General features: G+C 41.6%; 1 protein-coding gene across 5 annotated transcripts in view; it reads left to right on the top strand.

The window, feature by feature from the left end:
• tmem117 (transmembrane protein 117) overlaps positions 1 to 20206 on the top strand; it is a 411893-nt gene that overhangs the window by 208980 nt on the left and 182707 nt on the right. The gene's annotated exons all lie outside the window — the stretch shown is intronic.

Below are 20206 nucleotides of genomic sequence, written 5' to 3' on the forward strand. Positions count from 1 at the left end.
AGTGTATCTATCACATATAAGGAAGCATAACAAGAATGACTTTATAATCTCATGCATATGTTGCTCCAAATAAAGGTCTTACTTGCATGCCGTGTGTAGTAAAAATACTGACTGTAAGAGAATACATTAGTCTTGGCAGTAATGGTTTTCATTTTATCATTGTAGGAGCTATGTATCTACTTTCTGTCTGTTTTGTGTTGCACATTTATTATGGGTAATTTGTCACGTGGGTTGGGGCATAGAAGCAAATGAGTATACAGTAGTTACATATTCACGATTTGTCTAAGTCAGTTTAGTCTAGATAGAGCCACGGAGTGATTTTTTTTGTAGACTGCTATGCTACCGCTAGATCACTATTATATCATTATTAGACTGTTTATTTCATTATATTGCTAGTTTTTGTTTTGTCAGTTTTTTATCGCTACAAAATTATTCGTCTTTGCTGGTTTCCTAATAAAGGATCGAATGTATTCTTTTAAACTTTGAAGCTTTGTTATTTTGAAGCAAGTCATACAGTGTCAACCTCCGTGCTTAGTCTCAGAGCGGTTTTCGTTAGTTTTCAACTAACCGCTTCAAACACCATCACCAAGGTTATTGCTTTGCCCTAGCAAGTGAAAATTAATGACAGAAAGATACTATCCAAAAGTAGACATATTTTCTATTACTAAAAGAATGTGCCCTATCATGCTCAATATATGGTTTTCCTGTACCTGGTGGTGCATCTCCCGTCTGCACCAGAAAGCTGAACTCAGTACAGTTGTCACATTTAACTGAAGTGTACAGCCTCCAAAGTTGCATGCAAATTGAATCTTTGAAAATCTAAATGGTGCTGAACAACTGTTTATATAGAAAGCAAATGCTTGGTATAATAAACTGCTTTGTTGGTTTCTAGGAATTGTTCTTTCTTCTTAACAATTCTAATCAGAAACAAGCCCACATTATAATTAGCTGAAATCTGATTAAAAAGAATAATGAATTTTGTATTGACGTAAGTTTCTCTGCTGTGTTGTATCTATTGATTTTTTTGTGTTATATTGACTGCTGATGAATATGTGAGATGCTATCATATAATTGTGTCTCTACAAAATGTCACATTGTCAAGTTAAGGCTTTTGTGCTTTTTAGTTTTTACTCTTCCGTTAATTTTATTTATGGGTCAAGATGGCGCAAGATACTGAATCTGCACTTTACTTCAAAGCAATACATTTATTGCATGAGCCAACCATATATTTTTGAGAGAGGATATATTGCTGTTCAAGTCTGATCAATATTGTGCATCGGTCAAACTTACCTCATTGTAAACCATCCAAGTGTTATGATGTATTTGAAGAATGCAAATCTCAGGTCATCCATGGAGTTCAGGTCTTCCATCAAAACTGGAGTAGAGTATTGAAAGCTGTGATTTATACCTTCAATGTTAGATCAATTTCCTTAATAAAAATGGAGAGGTAGACAGATCTTACAACTTAGGAGGTGAGTTTTAGACTGAAGGCTTGCTGCTGTTTCCATGAATCTCGACTGATGTCTTAGCAATCAAAAAACTGAAGTAATCTATTTTGCCATCTGCCAATCTGCATGTATTAACATATCAAATGAGTTGTTTTAGCTGACTAGAACTACTTCTACCTAATTAGCTTCTGAATGTAAGCATGAACCAAACAATAAAATTTATCAGGGCAGAATAAAAGAAGCTAAATACTGGAACACTTAGTGGTTCATATCACTAGCACCTGTGGAGAGAGAAACAGAGTTAACATATCTGATAAATAATACTCATTGTGAAAAGGTCTATGCTAAAATACCAACGGCCTGCAGTCACACCGAGAGAAAGATTAACAGACACAAAATGCTGGAGGAAGTCAGCAGATCAGGTAGCGTCTATGGAAAGTTATAAAGAGTCGACATTTCAGGCCAAGGCCCTTCATCAGGACTGGAAAGGGAGGGGGAAGAAGCCAGAATAGGACGGTGGGTGGGGGAGGGTCAAGGATGGAGTACAAACTGGAAGGTAAGAAGTGAAGCTAGGTGAGGGGGCAGGCAGGTGGGTGGAGGAAGGTGAATGAAGTGAGAAGCTTGGAGGTGATAGGGGAAAGGGTAGAGGACTAAAGAAGAAGGACAATAGACAATAGGTGCAGGAGTAGGCCATTAGGCCCTTCGAGCCAGCACTGCCATTCACTGTGGTCATGGCTGATCATCCACAATCAGTACCTTTTTCCTGCCTTCTCCCCATATCCCTTGGCTATCTTTAAGAGTTCTACCTAACTCTTTCTTGAAAGCATCCAGAGAATTGGCCTCCACTGCTTTCTGAGGCAGAGCATTCCACAGATCCACAACCCTCTAGGTGAAAAAGTTTTAACTCAACTCTGTTCTAAATGGCCTACCCCTTATTCTTAAACTGTGGCTTCTGGTTCTGGACTCCCCCAACATTGGGAACATGCTTCCTGCCTCTAGCATGTCCAATCCCTTAATAATCACATTATGTTTCAATCAGGTCCCCTCTCATCCTTCTAAATTCCAGTGTATACAAGCGCAGTCGCTCCAATCTTCCAACGTATGACAGTCCCGCCATCCCGGGAATTAACCTCATGAACCTACACTGCACTCCCTCAATAGCAAGAATGTCCTTCTTCAAATTTGGAGACCAAAACTGCACACAAATACTCCAGGTGTGGTCTCACCAGGGCCCTGTACAACTGCAGAGGAATCTGAGAGGAGAAGAGAATGGACCAAGGGAGAAAGGAAGGGAGGAGAGGCACAGAGAAGAGGTATAGGCAGGTGAGGAGAAGAAAAGAGGGGAGTCCAAATGGGGAATGGAGAAAGAGAGAGATGGGGGTGGGGGATGAGAAATTATCAGAAGTTAGAGAAGTTAAAGGATTTCCAGCAACTGCTGAATCTCTTGTATTTTTGAGAGAAAAATAACTTTGTTTTCAGTAAACGTATGATTCTGGACGTTACCAAGGGCATCTTGAGAATTTTACACTGTTCTATCAGTGGGAAGATGAATGTCTTTGATGGATGAACACAAGAAAACAATGACTCCTGATGAAGGGTTTCGGCCCGAAACGTTGCCACTACCTCCTCCCATAGATGCTGTCTGGCCTGCTGAGTTCTGCCAGTATTTTGTGTTTTTATTAATTTCCAGCATCTGCAGATTCACTCGTGTTGAATATGCTTCTGCTGTTGTTTGGATCTGCAGAATGCACCATTCCTAAGGGAAGTATAAATTGAAAATAAGTCACCTTAATTTAAATTGCAATTTAGTAAGCTATATTAATTTCTGCTGGTTGTCACACAGAAGCCAGTAATTAACTTGGAATAAATTCAGTACACAGAACAGCCAATACTTCACTTAAGCTTAGTGCTAGTGACCAAGAGTAAAATTCTTACTCATGTGTTTTCTGCTTTGGAAATTCTGTGCAGTTCTGGGTGTCCCATTATAGAATAGATGTAAACTCTTTGGAGAGGGCCCAGAAAAGGTTCACTCAGATACTGCCTGGATTCGAGACCATTAGCTAGAAGTAGTTGTTGGACAAACTCGGATTGTTTTTCTCTGGAGTGTTGGAGGCTGAGTGGAAACCCGTTAGAGGTTTATAAAATGATATGAGGCTTAAACAGCACAGTCTTAAACTGGGGACAGTCGAGCTCCTCTTCCAGATGAGCTCAATGCCTTCTATGCTCACTTTGACCACCAGAACAAGGAGGAGCCATTGTGCACCCCCACAGCTTATGATGATCCTTTGGTCTCAGTATCTGAAGATGATGTGTAGGCTGCCTTCAAGAGGGTGAATCCAGGAAAAGCAACCAGTCTGGATGGAGTACCTAGCCAAATACTGAAGACCTATGCTGACCAACTGGCTGGTGTATTCATGAATATCTTCAGCCTCTCACTATGGCAGTGTGTGGTACCCATCTGCTTCAAGCAGGCTTCAATCATACTAGTGCCCAAGAAGAGTGTGGTAACCTCTATTGCCCAGTAGTACTTACATCCACACTTTAGAGAGACTGGTGTTGAAGCATATCAGCTCCTGTCTGAATGCTGACTCGGATCTGCTCCAATTTGCCTACCAAAGCAACAGCTCTACAGTAGATACTATGTCATTGGCTCTTCACACAACCCTGGAACATCTGGATAGCAAAGGTGCATACATCAGGATGCTGTTTATTGATTACAGCTCAGCATTTAACATAATCATCCCCTCAAAACTAATCGGGAGAGAGATTAAAAACTTGGCTGAGTGGTGTAATCACAACAACCTCTCACTCAATGTCAGTAAGACCAAGGAAATGATTGTAGACCAGGAGAGGGAAACTCATCATGGTTATCCCTCGAGGATGATGGTCTTTGTTCCGTTTCCACAGAGCGAAGACGCCTGTGCGTGTATTTGTTTAACGTGTACTTGATGTTGCACTCCAAGAAGCACACGATACTTCACAAATCAACCAACTGATTCCGATGGTATGGAAACCACGACGATTGGAGCTGATGGATTTGTTGCAGCCTTCATCCGCCTTTACAGCCATTGAGTTCGAAGTAACTTCGTCCGCCTGTTCCACCGTCGAGATCTTGGTTGGATTGTTCTTTGTCAGGGACCTCACCCTCGACCTTACCGCCATGGATGACCCTACCAGGAGCATAGCTCCAGACGGCATCGCTTTCGGGATCTCAGGACCACACAAGCTTCTCCACCACGACAAGTTGACAATCCATGGAAAAGAGTGGGAAACTAGAAGTCAATGAGCCAGTCCTCTTCAGAGGATTAGAGGTGGAGAGGGTAAGTAACTAAATTCCTGTGTGTTATTATCTCTGTCTGGGACCATAACATAAATATAATTGCTAAGAAAGCACACTAGCTCCTCTACTTCCTTAGGAGCCTGCAGAGATTCAGCATGTCATTGAAAACCTTGGCAAACTAGAATAGATGTGAGGTGGAAAGTGTGCTGACTGGCTACATTATGGACTGGTATGGGAATACCAATGCCTTTGAGCAGGAAATCCAACGAAAGGTAGTGGAATCTGCCCAATACATCGTGGGTAAAGGCCTTCCAACCTTTGAGCACATCTACATGAAACATTGCCCTAGAAAAGCAACATCCATCATCAAAGATCGTCACCACCCAAGCCATGCTCTTTTCTCATTGCTGCCATCAGGTAGAAGGTACAAGAACAGTTATTACCTACCAACAACTACCCAAGAACAGATACGCACCACCAGGTTCAAGAACAGTTACTACCCCTCAACCATCAGGCTCTTGAACAAAAGGGAATAGCGACACTCATTTAAGGACTCTTGTTATTTCATGCTTATTATTAATTGCTATTTATTTTACTTTGGATTTTGAACTTTAGGCACAGCTGTTTTAACCCTTTATTCAAAATTTTCTTCCACAGTAAAGTTGTTAAATATAAAAGGAGATAGCTTTAAGATTTTAAGATAAGAGGAGGAAAGTTTAAAAGAGATCGACAAGACGAGTTTTTTTACACCTGATGAAGGGTCTCGGCCCAAAACGTTGACTGCTCCTTTCAACGGATGCTGCCCGACCTGCTGAATTCATCCAGCTTATGTACGTGTTGATTTGACCACAGCATCTGCAGTGTACTTTGTGTTTAAGTTTTTAACACATTGAGTGGTAGGTACCTGGAACAGACTGCCACGTGTGGTGATGGAAGAAGACATGATAATTTAAGCAGGTATATAAAAATACAGGGATTGAAGGATTTGTATCATGTGCAAGCAGATAGTTTTGGCTTAGTAATAGTTTTAGAATGTCCATAGGACACTCAAAGTTGCTGCGCAGGTTGACTCTGTGGTTAAGAAATCATATGATGCATTGAGGGATTGAGTTTAGGAGCTGAGAGGTAATGTTGCAGGTATCTATGACCCTGGTCAGACCCCACTTCGAGTACTGTGCTCAGTTCTGGTAGGAAGGATGTGGAAACCATAGAAAGGGTGCAGAGGAGATTTATAAGGATTTTGCCTCATTGGGGAGCATGCCTTATGAGAACAGGTTGAGTGAACTCGGCCTTTTTTTCTTGGAGCGATGGAGGATGAGAGGTAACCTGATAGAGGTGTATAAGATGATGAGAGGCATTGGTCGTGTGGATAGTCAGGCTTTTTCCCAGGATTGAAATGGCTAGCATGAGAGGGCACAATTTTATGGTAACCACAAAGTACACTGCAGATGCTGTGGTCAAATCAAGATGTACAAAAAGGCTGGATAAACTCAGCAGGTCGGGCAGCATCCGTTGAAAGGAGCAGTCAACGTTTCGGGTCGAGACCCTTCGTCAGGACTGCTCCTTTCAACGGATGCTGCCCGACCTGCTGAGTTCATCCAGCTTTTTTGTACATCACAGTTTTAAGGTGCTTGGAAGTAGGTACAGAGGAAATGTCAGGGGTAAGTTTTTTACACAGAGAGTGGTGAGTCCGTGGAATGTGCTGCCAGTGACGGTGGTGGAGGCAGGTACGATAGGGTCTTTTAAGAGACTCCTGGACAAATACATGGAGGTCAGAAAAATAGAGGGCTATGGATACCCCTAGGTAATTTCTAAGGTAAGGCCATGTTCACCACAGCTTTGTGGGCCGAAGGGTCTGTATTGCACTGTAGGTTTTCTATGTTTCTATGTTTCTAATTTGACATTGTGGTTGACACAAAGGGTCTAATCCTGTGCTGTACTATTTCATGTTTGAATTCCTCATTGTAGAGTTATGGAGCTATATATCTGGTGGGGTTGGCTAAGCACAGAAAGGGGCTCATAAGGATGCCCCCTGCTTTGTTTACTCCACATGTCAAGTATGAATTGTGCATGGTGATGAGATTCAAAATCTGAACATCGGCCTAGTTTAATATGGTGTTCAGATCTACCTGTGCATATGTTTTGTCCAATGGGCACTGTTGTCAGAGAGGTTTGAGATCCTCTCTTGGGATCTGACTAACCTTAATTGACATCAAATAATAAAATAGAGAACGTTTGTTTTTTGATAATCTTTTAATAAATAAACACAATCTTTATAAATTCATTTTACAGTTTTATTTCTCCCACTTACTTTATGAGTCAAAATAAATTCATAGCCATTTGCAATTATTTCAGTAATGAAGAAAATCATGTTCAAGAAAACAGATTTTTCAAACTAGATAATTGGCTAAAGCTGAAGAACTGTGAAAAATATATTTTGTTTAAAAGTAGAAAATGCAAATACAGTTAATAGCCATGCTGTTTTGTCATAATATATTCCAATGACATTTCAACATTAGTTGCTAGTATCACTTTTTTATTGATTTTCTAATACTGTATAATCGTTATAAGATTTAACAATGAGGAAGGGATCACTTCTGATTTTGAGTGATTATGGTTGGTAACAAGCATTGTAAGATTGAGTAATTACAGAGGAAAGATTCCAAGATTCAATCACAACACTCCCACTAGGCTTATACTCACTGGAATTTAGAAGATTGAGGGGGGATCTTATTGAAACGTATAAAATTCTAAAGGGATTGGACAGGCTAGATGCAGGAAGATTGTTTCCGATGTTGGGGAAGTCCAGAACGAGGGGTCACAGTTTAAGGATAAAGGGGAAGCCTTTTAGGACCGAGATGAGGAAAAACTTTTTCACAGAGAGAGTGGTGAATCTGTGGAATTCTCTGCCACAGGAAACAGTTGAGGCTGGTTCATTGGCTATATTTAAGAGGAAGTTAGATATGGCCCTTGTGACTAAAGGGATCAGGGGGTATGGAGAGAAAGCAGGTACAGGGTTCTGAGTTGGATGATCAGCCATGATCATACTGAATGGCGGTGCAGGCTCGAAGGGCCGAATGGCCTACTCCTGCACCTATTTTCTATGTTTCTATGTTTCTATCTTCAGCAGAACATTCTCAACAATTTAAATAGAATTGATATGCTTCTTAACTTGTACTTAGGTGTTGGTTTAACTCAGGGAATTGCACCCTAACCTTTGGCTATAACAGACATCCCACCCTGAAAAAACTCATTTCAGGGAGGTAGCATCCCCACCCCCCACGAACCCATATCCTCCCCCCACCCCCCGGTCGACCTCCAAGGGTGTATGTAATAATTTGTTTAGTGATTTTGTCTAATCTGTAAACCAAGTTGGGTATATGCAGAATATGTGACATTAAAATATGTGCTTATATTATTATGGAGTCATTTTGTTTATTCTATTACAACTTTAAGCAAGTCTACCGGGAGTTTGGCCTCATCACGTAGGACGTCAATAGAGTAGCTCCTTAACAGTTAGCCAGCTAGTTTAAATAATGTTAGCTATGCTAATAAACGAATGACACCTGTTAAACTCGCCTCAACATGTCTTTTACATTTTAACCCACCATGGGCAATAGAAAAGTCACTGTTGCAAACAGTGCAGTGAGCAACACTGTCATTATTTTTGAGGTCGACTGTAAAGCCCGCCCACAGAGAAAACTGATAGGTTTACTTAGCACGAAGGGAGACCAATCAGGATGCTCCTTCCCTCCTCCTCCCTCTCCCCCTTCCTCTCCCCCTCTCCCTCATTTTCCGGGATATTGTATATAATTTGCGGGTGTCAAGGAGCCGCTATCAATATGTGTGAGACTCCCGGAACTACTGGGAGAGATGGGATGTCTGGTATAAGATGTGAGATGAATCTCCACTTAAAGTGTGAACATGTGAAGTAAGCATGTAACACAACATGTAACATAGCTGTCATATTTAAGGAGAGTTGCATTGAAGTTCTTTTTAAAAATTGAGATCCTAATTTCAGGCCTAGCCAATAAATAAATAGTCACAGTTAATCGTTTGAAGAGCAGGTAATCTACCCCCACAGCATGTGACTAATCCTCATCTGTTGGCCAGTCATTTGTCAGCTAATACCATTGAAACCAGTTTGATACTTCATATATACAAACAGTCTTTGCAGAAGTATTAAGCACTTTGGTGTCTTAAATTGTCAAAATAGTTTGTAAGAACTAAGAACTAAGAAAAGAGAAAGGATAAGTGTTTTAATACAACACACAGAAAATGCTGGCAGAACTCAGCAGGTCAGGCAGCATCTATGGACAGGAATAAACAGTTGCAATTTGGACTGAGACTGTCAGGAGTGTATTAACACTTAGCATTTTAGAGGCGCAAATTTTCAGGTTATACAGATTCAGAAAACTGATACTTTTCCTAAAGGCATAAAGGAAAAAAGAGCAAGCCCACAGTGAATTTGCCTTTTGTTTTACTTCATAGTTAATATCACAGCTATTCTCTGGCTATTGTTGTACCTGGTTAGCAGGCAATGTTTTTCACATTATAGTACTTCTGCTTAAAACACAAATGTTTAAAAATCAGACCCAGTTTGCAGGTTTTAAACTTGTGAATTATCAATGAAAAATCTTGTGTGAACGTTATGCTATAGTTCAGTTCTCGGTTGATAAACAGCTGTCTTGAGAGGTTTTGGATAAGGTTGCCCTTAACTCAGAATCAGATGTGCATCAAAAAACTTCAGCTACTGTGCATACACAGATATAGTACTGACTGCCAAACATGCATTTAAGTAAAACAGGGAGGAAACCTCACAATAAGTCAGTAATGAAACACAAATTGAGAATCACTCAAAAAGACTGCAGCATGCCTAGGTAATGTAACCCAGTGTGAGATGCTGTGATCAAAGTATGTATACATTATACAACATTGAACTCCGTACAGGCAGCCACAAAACAAAGAAACCCAAAAGAACCCTTAGAAAGGACCATCAGGCACCCAATGTCCAGAGAGAGAGAGAAAAAAACCGAATTGTTCGAACAATAAAAGTAACCAAATAGCATTCGAAATGAAAGTGAGTCCACAGACACGAAGCCCGGAGCAGGCTACAGCCTCAGCTCAGCACAGAGCTCCATAAAAGTCGCCGACCAAGGACATTGCCTCTAGTCCTGACACCCAGCCTTTTCAATCTGGCCCAGTGTTTAAATCATCCATACATCAGGTTGTTCCTCCCTCTAGGACCAGGGTCCTGACGCTTCGATATGCTTATGGCCCAGGTTCTAGAATGAGGAACCATCATATTTTGGCCGGTACTTGACTTTTTAGGTTGATCAAACCTTGGGTCTTCCCTTGCTCTCAGTTTTGACTCTGCCTCGCACCTGCTCACTTTGACCCTCGACTTTGCCTCGCCTCCCCTCACCTCTCCATTGCTTATGGTGACCGTTAACCAGAAAAAATGTTATTAATAAAGTTTTTAGTTGTATGTTTTGCTTGGTTTGCTGTCGTTAAATAATCACTGGGCTTCACCACCACTATCTTAAACCTTGCCTTCTTGATAGCTGCTCAGGGTTGATTGAACCAATTCATCATGTTGGGTGTGTCCAGTTACACTGTAGAATGGTGTGTCTCTCCTACTGACCCCTATATGTGCATGCAGATACTCATCTGAACTCTCCCCCTGTTCTCCTTGCTGTCATTAAAAGTTTTATGCTGTTAATTATGCTATTCTTTAAGGTCTGATTTACAACTCAGCCATGACTGTGGCAATAGGGTGGTTGCAGTTACTGGAGGTAGTTTTTGATTCTTTTCACCAATATCACGATTTTTCCTTATTGCCATGTTCTTAGATAAAACCCAAATGGGTTTCATAGAGTCACCTCCTTGCAGTTGGGTGCCCATGAAAAGGAAAAATAGTGAATCTGATGAAAAACATGGCTAAAAATGTCCTTAAGGTTGTTTTCATCTAGAATCATGTACAAAGACATTGCTTTCAGTAATGACAGCTGTCAAGCATTGTAGCATCCAGAGATTTGGCTTTCGTCATTGAACACCCACATCTTAGTTACAAATATATATAATAATGTTTAAACTATTTAATAAAATCAATGTAGGCATTTGTATTAGAGAAAAGATTGCTTTTTTGAGATTAAGCAAGCAAAGTTAACAATTAGGCTGGATTAGAGGGCATAATAGGTAGTGATTAATGTTTGGAGTTATTATCCAGAGAACTTATTACTGAAGTGAAGATAGGAGCTGGAATCGCATTTTAGCAGCTGCTTTACTTAACTTAGAAAGTCAAATAAATCAGAAAAATATGGTATTAGTAACTATGACAGTAAAACTGGTAAGTTGCAATAAAAACCTGTCGATTCACTCAGAAAATTTAATCTCCTCTCCTCACCAGGTGTCCTCATTTGAGGGTCAATTATGAATGGGCAGGTAATGCTTCCATTCATCATCATCATCATCATTATGTGATATGTCATATGACGTGGGGGGTAGTGGTCTTTTGGCAAATTTTGGCAAAAGGCTGTACAAGTGTAAAGAAAAAATAGCATTCACAAAATTTAGTGTTTTATTTATGAAGTATGCTTTATCTGAAAATGCTTAATTTGATGTTATTTCTATCTCTCGAATATCTTCTCATGTTCCTGAGTTTTCTTGTCAGATTCACATAAGCATTCATTCTCTTCAGTTTGGGAGCTTTACTGTCTTTTGGGCAATTCTTTGTTCACACAGCAGTTGTCTTACTTCCAATGTGGGACTTTGCTCTTTCTGCATTGATGCTTTTGCGGCAGACCCAAAGATCAGTGACTACCCTGAGAACTCCTGCGCTCTCCTGCTGAGCCTTCATCATTGCAGTCTTTTGTTGCCATATCAGTTAGAATTTTCCACATGCAAATGCACCATGCAGTTTCCTTCCCCTTCTCACTGACTGGCAACCGTTCTCTGCAATTTGCTAAGCAGATATTCTATAAAATTAAGACGGGGATGAGCTAAAGTTGGTTTTGAAAAGGAAGAGCAGAATTAATAAATTTACTATAGGAGTGGATGATTTAGCTGTGTTTAAAGAGAGCATCCAGGGAGAAAGAAAAAGAACAGGACAGGCAATGTTATCGCAATAAATTTAAAAAAAACATTGGAAATTAGAGAGTGGATGTCCAAAAATTTTAATGAAAGTAAAACACAGGAAAAAATACTGATAGTTAAATTTCCAAAGATCCTGGGAAATTTGACCCTCAGGCCTTTCAGCCTTTCATGCTTTTCTCAAATGAAATCCTGGCCCATTCATATTGACATCAATTTATCCACACTGATAACCAAAATCTCACCCATCTCAGATTTAAAATTAATTGAGCTAGCACTGCCTGCTTTTTATTGGAGTGTTCCATGTTTGTGCATATAAATAGTTTCTTAATTTCAATTCTGAATATTAATTATAGTTTTAGGTTATGACACCTTGTTTTAGTCTCCTCTACCAGCAGAAGATAATTTCTATCTGCTCTACCAATTTCTTTCAAACTGTTAAACTTCTGTGTACTCTAATTCCCTAGGAATCAAGCCTAGATCAGTTAATTTCTAAATCCTTCGAAGTTTGGTTCCCTGTAAACATCTGATAATTCTTCTAAAGTGAAGTATAGATATCACACCAGGTGTATCTAATCATTCCTTTGTACAACTGGAGAAAATCCTTCCCTCTTTATACGAATATAACCTCTGAAAGTGTTGAAGATCTGAAATAGAAATTGCTGGATGTACTTAATAGATCAGACTGTAGCTGCGCAGATGGAAACACCACTGAGGTTTCCGAACTGACCTCCAGAGAGTCCTCTGGATATAAACGCTAACATTCAATTCACTTGTTGTGTTCTTAGAGCTGACCCTAACAGTGCAGTAGTCTGTGTACATAGAACCTGAAATCTCTTTGGACATGCACTGTTAGGGTGCAATAATGTAAAAATTGTGGCTGTATTAAAAAAAAATCTAAATGCTTAAAAGTACATCATCAGGGACATCAGAAATAATAAAATAGAATTTTCTTAACAATTGCACCTTAAGTTAAGACAGATAATAAAGATATACATAATGAACTCTTTCAGAATACTCACCAGATGAAACATGTAAGATGCTGAGGGGTCATAACAGACTGGACATGTTTGCCTGTTGGTGAATCTCAAATCTAGGAATAACTGAGTCAAGATAAAGGACTGTTCATTTGACACAGAGATGAGGCATTAATTTTTATTCTCTCAGAGGGTTGTGAGTTGCAGTGGAAAAACTAATCAGAATCAAAGCAATTGCTGCCAGCCTGTATCTGCCACAGGATTGCTATACTTCTGTGGCACACCCTCAGCTCCAATGAAAAGATTCCAAAGAGTTGAATCCATTATTTGATCCATTATTAGCAATTAGCAAACATACGTTCTTGAATGATATACAGTGTCAGCAAGGATATGACCACTGCCGGTCCCTTATTTCATGCAAGCTGTCATGAAATAAGCAAGGACACATAACTTATTCCCTTTTCTTTTTCCATGCCTCCTCTGATGTGACTAGTTATCATAATCAACACAAAATACAAAGCAAATAGAGAACAGATACATGGCTCCTACACTAATCTTCAGAGTGTTCTTACTTAAAGACCAGTGAAAGAAGCTCTTCCTTTGAGGTAGGTTATTGATAAGGAAGGGGGGAGAGTGAAAGTTTACAATGAGCAAGTGGGATTGCAGAGTTGAGGGAACAGTCAGATCACCACAGACTTATTAAGAAATGGAGCAAGTTCAAGGGACCAAATAATGTAGGTCGCATATCAAGATGGTGGTAAGGAGGTGAGAAGCAGAACTGTGACTTTGGTTGAAATAATTTTTCAAAGAAAGGGGCATCCATTCCTCCACTGTCACCTTCTTTCAAAGAAAGGGGCTTCCCTTCCTCCACCAGCAACACTGACCTCAACCACATCGCTTCCATTTCACGCACGTCTGCGCTTACCCCATCCTCCCACCACCCTACTAGGGATAGGGTTCCTCTTGTCCACACCTACCACCCTACCAGCCTCTGCGTCCAACACATAATTCTCCGAAACTCCTGCCGCCTCCAACTGGATCCCACCACCAAGCCCATCTTTCCTTCCCCCCCTCCCCCCAGCTTTCTGCTTTTTGCAGGGATCTCTCCCTACGCGACTCCCTTGTCCATTCATCCCCCCCCCCCCCCACAACTGATCTCCTTCCTGGTACTTAAACTTGCAAGCAGAACAACCTGCCCCTACACTTCCCCCCTCACTACCATTCATGGCTCCAAACAGTCCTTCAGCTATGAATCTGTTAGAGTAATTTACTGTGTTCGGTGTTCCTGGGGTGGCTTCCTGTATATCGGTGAGACCTGACGTAGATTGGGAGACCACTTCGCCGAGCACCTATGCTCTGTCCACCAGAACAAGTGGGATCTCCCAGTGGCCTCCCATTTTAATTCCACTTCCAATTCCCATTCCGATATGTCCATCCACGACCTCTCCCATTGTTGTGATAAGGCCACACTTAAGTTGAAGGAACAAAACCTTGTATTCCGTTTGGCATGAACATTGATTTCTCAAACTTCCAGTATTGCCTACCCCACCATTTCCCATCCCCTTTTCCGTTTCTCATGTTATCACCTTGCCTGCCCATTGCCTCCCTCTGGTGCTCCTCCCCCCTTTTTTCTTTCTTCCATGGCCTTCTGTCACTTTTACCAATGAACTTCTCAGCTCTTTGCTTCATCCCTCCTCCTCCAAGCTTCACATCACCTTGTGTTTCTCTCTCCTCTCCCCCCACCTCGCATTTCTACTCCTAGCTTTTTTTCTTCAGTCCTGCAGAAGGGGTTTGTCCCAAAACGTCGACTGTGCTTTTTTCCATAGATGCTCCCCAGCCTGCTGAGTTCCTCCTGTATTTTGTGTGTGTTGTTCGGATTACCAGTATCTGCAGATTTTCTCTTGTTTGTGGTTGGAATATTGGTGGTCAGCTTGATTTTGATGAAGCTTGTGGGTTCATCCTTTGAGTTTTCTCGCCAGCTGATAAGCAAGGCATTGATGGACATCAGGACAGCTCGCAAAGAATGGTATTTTCCACCATGCAGCCACATCTAATGATGTAAATGTTTAGATTAAGGGTTTCCAACCTTTTTTATGCCATGGACCAATACTATTGAGCAAGGGGTACATGGATCCTAGGTTGGGAACTCCTGGTTTAAACGTTTCCAATGGTTAGAATCAACTTTAAAAATTACTATCATTTTCTTGATGGTGCAGAATACCTCCAAATACTTTTTCATGTTAGTGTGTTTTTGGTAGCTTCTTGCTCTTGCTGTGTTGCTCAATCTCTAATACAAACGTAGATAATCATGTATGAATTCTTGTAATTCTTCTGCATCATTCTAGGCTATATCATAAATGAGACTCTTATTTGAGGAATAGAGAGCATGTCAGTAGGGTTAGTATTTTGCTCGGGGTGTCAGATGTGGGAATCCTGGGAATCTTCCAGTCTCCCAGATGGCCACATCTGTGCCAGATGCACCAAGATGTAGCTCCTCATGTTAGGGATCTGGAGCTGTGGTTTGATGACCTACAGTTTATCAAGGCCCTGCTGCCCCCTCACTGGACCCCCTGCAGTTCACATACCGTCCCAACCGTTCAACAGATGACACCATTGCCATCACCCTCCACCTGGCCCTAACCCACCTGGACAAAAAAGGCACATACTTTCGGATGCTGTTCATAGACTTAAGTTCAGCATTCGACACAATCATCCCTCAGAAACTGATTGGAAAGCTGAGCCTACTGGGCCTGAACACCTCCCTCTGCAACTGGCTCCTAGACTTCCTGACTGGGAGACCTCAGTCAGTCCAGATCGGGAGCAGCATCTCCAACACCATCACACTGAGCATGGGAGCCCCCCAGGGCTGTGTGCTCAGTCCACTGTTGTTCCCTTTGCTGTCCCATGACTGTGCTGCAATACACAGCTTGAACCACATCATTAAGTTTGTCGATGACACGACCGTGGTGGGTCTCATCAACAAGAACAACGAGTCAGCTTACAGAGAGGATGTGCAGCGACTAATGGACTGGTGCAGAGCCAACAACCTGTCTCTGAATGTGAACAAAACAAAAGAGATGGTTGTTGACTTCAGGAGAGCACAGAGCGACCACTCCCCGCTGAACATCGACGGCTCCTCGGTAGAGATCGTTAAGAGCACCAAATTTCTTGGTGTTCACCTGGCGGAGAATCTCACCTGGTCCCTCAACACCAGCTCCATATCAAAGAAAGCCAAGCAGCATTTCTACTTTCTGCGAAGGCTGAGAAAAGTCCATCTCCCACCCCCCATCCTCATCACATTCTACAGGGGTTGTATTGAGAGCATCCTGAGCAGCTGCATCACTGCCTGGTTCGGAAATTGCACCATCTCAGATCGCAAGACCCTGCAGAGGATAGTGTGGTCAGCTGAGAAGATCATCGGGGTCTGTCTTCCCGCCATTACAGACATTTACACCACACGCTGCATCCGCAAAGCAAACAGCATTATGAAAGACCCTATGCACCCCTCATACAAACTCTTTTCCCTCCTGCCATCTGGCAAAAGGCACTGAAGCGTTTGGGCTCACACAACCAGACCATCAGACTCCTCAATACCCAGAACCTGGACTGATATCAACCTACTGCCCTCTACTGTGCCTATTGTCTTTATTGTACTGCCTATGATTTATTGTAATGCCTGCACTATTTTGTGCACTTTATGCGGTCCTGGGTAGGTCTGTAGTCTAGTGTAGTTTTTTCTGTGTTGTTTTTACGTAGTTTCAGGATATACGGATATTCAGGATATTCAGTTCCATTGGGAACTGAATGTCAGAGGATATACGGTGTATCAGAAAGATAAGTTAGTCAGTAGAGGGGTGGTGTGGCTCTGTGTATAAGAAATAATATTAAGTGCCAAGTGCTAGTGAGTGCAAGAATAGCATGATCAGGCGTATTAATGTGTGGCTGAGAGACTGGTGTAGGGGGCAGGCCTTCAAATTCCTGGATCGCTGGGGCCTCTTCTTGGGGAGGTATGACCTGTACAAAAAGGACCCGAACCCAAAGAGGTCTAATATCCTAGCAGGCACATTTAATAGAACTGTTAGGGAGGGTTTAAACTAATTTGGCAGGGGGGATAGGAACCGGAGTGATAGGGTTGAGGAAGGGGCAAACAGAAATTAATCAAAGATAGCGTACGACAGAGATTATAGAAAGAACACACAGGAGATGAGGTTTAATCGCAGCCAGTGATTCGAGTTACAGGGCAATAGAGGCATGGTGCAGTTAAAACAGAAAGCAAGAAATACTGGAGTGGAAGTGTTATATTTGAATGCACGCAGCGTAAGGAATAAAATGGATGATCTTGAAATTCAGCTACAGATTGGCAAATATGATGTTGTGGCCATCTCTGAAACTTGGCTAAAGGATGGCTGCCATTGGGAACTGAATGTCAGAGGATATACGGTGTATCAGAAAGATAAGTTAGTCAGTAGAGGGGTGGTGTGGCTCTGTGTATAAGAAATAATATTAAGTCATTTGAAAGAGATGACATAGAATTGGAAGGTGTAGAGTCTCTATGGGTTGAGTTAAGAAATGGCAAGGATAAAAGGACCTAATGGCAGTTGTATACAGGCCTCCAAACAGCAGCTGGGATGTGGATTACAAATTACAGCAGGAGATAGAAAAGGTGTGTCAGAAAGGTAATGTCATGATAATCGTTGGGGATTTTAACATGAAATGGATTGGGAAAATCAGATCAGTACTGGACCTCAAGAGAGGGTATTCATAGAATGTCTAAGAGATGGCCTTTTAGAACAGCTTGTTGTTGAGCCCACTAAGGGATTGGCTGTGCTGGATTGGGTGTTGTGCAATGATCTGGAGGTGATAAGAGAGCTTAAGGTTAAGGAACCCTTAGGGAACAGTGATCACAATATGATCAAGTTCTCATTGAAATTTGAGAAGGAAAAGTAAAGTCCATTGTGTCAGTATTTCAGTGGAATAAAGGAAATTACAATGGCATGAGAGGGGAACTGGCCAAAATTGACTGGAAAGGGACATTTGCAGGAAAGACAGCAGAACAGCAATGGCTGGAGTTTCTGCGAAAAATGAGGGAAGTGCAAGAGAGATGTATTCCAATTAAGAAGAAATTTTCAAAGGGGAAGAAGGACACTACTGTGGCTGACAAGTGAAGTCAGAATCAAAGTAAAAGCAAAAGAGAGGGCATACAAGGAAGCCAGAGCTAGTGCTAAGATAGAGGATTGGGAAGCTTTTAAAGACTTGCAGAAGGAAGCTAAGAAGGTCATTAGGAAGGAAAAGATGAATTATGAAAGGAAGCTGATGACTAATATCAAAGAAGATACTAAAAGCTTTTTTTAAAGTATATAAAGGGTGAAAGAAAGTTGAGGGTAGATATAGGACCAATACAAAATGACACTGGAGATATTGTAAGGTGAGATGCAGAGGTGGCAGAGGAACTGAATGCATGACATCAGTGGTTGGAAAATTGTTGGAATCGATTCTTAGGGATGAGATTATGAAGTACCTGGAGGCACATGATAAGATAGGCCAAAGCCAGCATGATTACCTGAAAAGAAAATCCTACCTGACAAATCTACTGCAATTCTTTGAGGAAATTACAAGCAGGGTAGACAAAGGAGATGGTGTACTTGGATTTTCAGAAGGCCTTTGACAAGGTGTCACACATGAGGCTGCTTAGCAAGATAAGAGCCCATGGAATTACAGGGAAGTTACTAGCATGGGTGGAGCATTGGCTGGTTGGCAAAAAACAGAGAGTGGGAATAAAGGGATCCTATTCTGGCTGGCTGTTGGCTACCAGTGGAGTTCCACAGAGGTCAGTGTTGGGACTGCTGCTTTGTACGATGTATGTCAATGATTTGGACTACGGTATTGATGGATTTGTGGCTAAATTTGCCACAACACATCTCAGCGTCTTAAACCTTCAGCTCCAGGGACGTGACCGCATGATCACTGACATGTATGATGCAGTGAAGGCATTTCAAGTGAAGCTGCTCTTATGGGAGACACAAATGCACCAGTGCAACTTGCCTCATTTTCCCTGTTGCCAAGTAATGTTGAACCAGGTCGGCGCAATGATGTTCCCAAATGCGCACTTTGCTGATAAACTGAGCGCACTTCGCACTGAGTTCGTACGGCGCTTTGGTGACTTTGAAGCACAAAAAATTAATTTCGAGCTGCTTCGCAACCCATTTGCTGTCGACGTGGAAACTGCACCTGTACAGATTCAAATGGAGTTGATAGAGCTGCAGTGTAATGGGACACTAAAGGCAAAGTACGACACTGCAGGGCCAGTACAGTTTATTCGCTCCATTCCTGAAGCAATGCCTCAGCTCCGTCTACATGCGGCTCGAACCTTGTGCATGTTTGGTAGCACATATCTGTGTGAGAAGCTTTTCTCAGTGATGAAGATTAACAAAACATCACACAGGAGTCGTCTCACTGATGAACACCTGCAGTCCATCCTGAGAATCTCCACAACACAGAACCTTACACCAAACCTAAACGAACTTATTGCCAAGAAAAGATGCCAAGCATCCAGCTCTGACAAAACGGCATAAGAGCAAAGAAAACTGAGTGTTTTGATTTGTTGTTGTTTTAACTTTTGCTGAAAAGCACAAATTTTATTTATATTTTCAGGGTTTTTTTGCAGCATGCTCATATTTCTAACTTGTATAATACTGACAGGAGATATTTTTATGGAGAGCAAAATATTTAAGTTATTTAAAGTTTTAGTTTATTTTTTCTGGAATAATACTCCTGTCTGTTTTTATTCATATTTATGTTCAAAAAATGTTTAGTTTTAGTGTGTTCAATAAATGTTTATCCTGTTCGGCCCGCGACCTAAAGTGTGCTTTGAGTTTTGGCCCCATGTGCAATTGAGTTCAACACCTCTGGTTTAGAGGAATGGGCAAAGAAGTGGCAAATGAAATACAATGTTGGAAAGTCTATGGTCATGCACTTTGGTTGAAGAAATAAACGAGCAGACAATTATTTAGATGGGGAGAGAATTCAAAATGCAGAGATGCAAAGGGACTTGGGAGTCTGTATCCAGAGATACCGGCCACATGACAGATGCACTGCCACCTAGCTGGTCAGAGGAAACACCACATGCCAATCAACATTTGGTCCCTCCCAACTAATCAATGCACACCTAAATTATTGGTCACCTTAATTGGATTATCGCACCCAGCCCCATGCTATAAAAGGTGAGACATGTGCCTGGCTCGGTCTCTCTTACAGACCACCTCATTGAAGGTAAGTGCATTGATTTATGTTTGGGAAGGCCTATCATTTGTCCTGGTAAGGGAGCCACAGCTATCCAAGGTCAAGGGGGATAGCTGTCGTAGTGCTTTTCCCTTGTTCTTTGCATGTGTAACTGTACCCTGTCCCCACAC

Source organism: Hemitrygon akajei, chromosome 10 (genome assembly GCF_048418815.1).
Source record: "Hemitrygon akajei chromosome 10, sHemAka1.3, whole genome shotgun sequence".
In the NCBI taxonomy this organism is placed as follows: Eukaryota; Metazoa; Chordata; class Chondrichthyes; order Myliobatiformes; family Dasyatidae; genus Hemitrygon; species Hemitrygon akajei.